Source organism: Octodon degus, unplaced genomic scaffold, assembly GCF_000260255.1.
Source record: "Octodon degus isolate 3935 unplaced genomic scaffold, OctDeg1.0 scaffold00080, whole genome shotgun sequence".
NCBI lineage: Eukaryota > Metazoa > Chordata > Mammalia > Rodentia > Octodontidae > Octodon > Octodon degus.
Window position 1 is genome coordinate 10,896,572 of NW_004524656.1, and position 3,074 is coordinate 10,899,645.

Consider the following 3,074-nt stretch of genomic DNA (forward strand, 5'->3'; position numbering starts at 1 on the left):
ACTGTTTGATCAATGTTTCATGCCTTTCTTATAATATGAACAACTACTTTGAAGATAACAATACACAACCTGCTAACCATTTTCACTGTCCTACAATCTTGTTTTGAAATTTTTAAAAAGTTATAAAACAGCTGAAATACAAAAAAATAGATTAAGGCATGAAACCACAACTCCCTAACTTGGGTGTCACTTCCAGTGCAGGTCTGGAGATCACACCATTTGGTGAAATGCACAAAATCAGCTCAGGGAGAAAGTGATGGGTGCTACTTGGCATATAGCAAAATTGTCCCTGCAGTCAGTTCCCACTGATCCAGTTTTCCCCCTGCAAGAATTAGTTTTACTTCACCCAAGAAGTTACATGAAGAAGTAGCCCAAATGCACGTGGTTCCTATTCCTACTATACTACCTTCTATCCTCCTATCATGTACCTATGGCTTCATGGCTGGGCCCCACCATCAGTTGACAGAGGAAGAGAGTGCTATGGCCCACTTTATAGACTGTTCCTCACATTGTACCAGAATCATCCAAAGATGGACAGCTGCACCCGACGGCCCATTTTCAGGACATCTGCTGAAAGACAGTAGTGAAAGGAATCTTCACAGTGGGCAGAACTTTGGGCAGTGCACCTAATCATATGCTGTGCAGTGCCACCTGGGTATAATACTTTGCAGGCTGGAGTAAGTTCCTCAGAAGGCTGCATATGCTATGAGTCAGTACCCAACACATGATACTGTTTCTCTTAGAGTGGATACCCACGGATCCAGGGATCAAGGAGTGGAAAGGGGAAAGGCACCACTCACTGTCTGCCCTAGTGACTCAATAGTAAAATTTTAATTTTCTAGTCTTATAACCTTGTGCTCTGCTGGCCTAGAAGCCTTATTCCAGGGTGGGAGGAGGGGGAAAAGCTTCTACTAAATGGCACAACCATGCTTCTAGGGAACTGGAAGCTAAAATTTCCCTCTCATCACCTTGGGTTCCTCATACCTCTGAATTAATAGGCTAAAAAGGGAGATGCAGTACTGTTGTGAATGATTAACCCAGAGTACCAAGGAGAAATGGACTACTTCACAAAGGAGTTAAGGAATTATGTGTTTGGAGTTCAGCAGCTCCCTTAGCAAACCCCTAGTATTTGCCAAGCTCTGTCATTAAGATCAGTGCAAATCTATAACAGCCCAACATAGGCAGAATGGCAAACCTATCCAGACCTTTCAGAAATGAAAGCATGGATCTCCCTACTAGTTAAAAAGCCAAGACTTGTTGAAGGCCCAGGGACTACAGAATGCGTAGTAAAGCAAGGTAGCTATAAATACCAATCATGAGCACATGATCAATTACAGAAGCAAGGCTTGTCATTGCTATGAGTAATTCTTTTCTATTTTGTTAATGTGCTTGCGCATATAACCATCTATCTTAAGCAGGTATCTTTGAGGTTTTTTCTCTGTATGCCTATACTACAAAATATTGATTGATTAATGTAATACTTAAATTTATTTTAAAGCTATATTGTAATGCTTAAATTATGAAATGCCAGGAGAAAAGTAAATTTCACCTAAGGAGAAGCTTTGCTTCTCATAGGAGGGAACTAGTGTATTTCTGCTTGTGTACAAGGTAGTTCCATTGTGTTGGTCAGAAACACACATATAAAGTTCCATTTTCTTTATTTGAAGATTAAGTATGCTTTAAGGAGAAGTGTCAAGTTAACAAGGGGAGGACTGTAACTGTTACTCATCACGGATCAACTTGAGGAATTAGGAAATGGTAGCAGATTACTAAAGTACACTTCTGAATGCATCAGCATGCTGTTTCCACAGGCTGTTGGCATTCAGGCCAGCACACTAGGGCACAGCACCTCCCTAGCTATGGGGTGACACCATCCAACGGGCAAGCAGCCCAGGTGGAATGAAATGGAAAAGGGGAAGCCTGCTGCCGCCAGGGAAGCTCTTTGAGAAGTGCCTTGTTTGCATGCATTCACCTTTCGCTGCTGCCCTCAGACTGTGGATGTCAGCCTGCAGTTTGTTCCGCCTCATAGCAGGCTCGTGCCAGCCACTCTCCAGGAGGCTCTCTTGCCTCCAGCCTCAGACTGGGGCTGTACCTTGTTCTCTCGGGTCCTGTGGCTTTCAGCATCTTGGGCTGAGCAACTACTGGATCTCTCTTCTTTCCAGTGTACAGGTGGCCATTGTAGACTCCACCTGTGATCTAAGAGGAAGAAAACAATATGTCTATTCTCATCAGTCATGTTCAGTGCAGTACTTAACAATTTTGCCGGAGCAATCAGGCAAGAGTAAGAAAGACTATGAATAGGAAAACAAGTGAAATTATCAGTATTCACAGATGGTGTAATACCTTACATGAAAACAACAACAACAACAACAAAAAATTTCACCAGTCAACATAAGAAAACTCACTAAAGTGGAAGGATACAAAGTCAACAAACATCAATAACATTTCTATATACTGATAACGAATCCACTGAGAAAAAGTCAAGAGATCAATCCAATTGACAATAGCTTTCAAAAAATTTAAATGCCTAAGAATCAAGCAAATCAGAGAGGTGGAAGTGCTCTATAATAAACACAGCATTGTATTTATTTATTTATTTATTTATTTATTTATTTATTTATTTTGGTGATACCAGGGATCAAACTCAGGACTTTGTGCTTGCCAGGCAAGCACTTGTGCCACTGAGCTATCTCTCCAGCCCCAAAATTTGAAAAGGGGATTTTTTTTGTTTGCTTTTTATTTTTTTGGGCTACTTCATGCTGCCTTAAGGGCAGGTCTGATGCAGCTTCTGGAGCTGGAGCTGGAAATCGAACCATGGTCCTATGCACCTGATTGCATTAGCCCAAGCGCACTTTAAACATCTGAGCTATCTGGCAAAACCCAGCACTGTTTTTAAAGTAGAAAGCGTAGGGCTGGGGAGATAGCTTGGCAGTCTAAGAGCCTGCCTGACAAGCACAAGGACCCAGGTTCGATCCCCACTCCTGTATGTCATGCCATCCCTGTGCAGAGCCAGCCACCAAAATCAGGCATAGTGGTGCGTACCTGTAATCCCAGCACTAGGATAGCTGAGACAG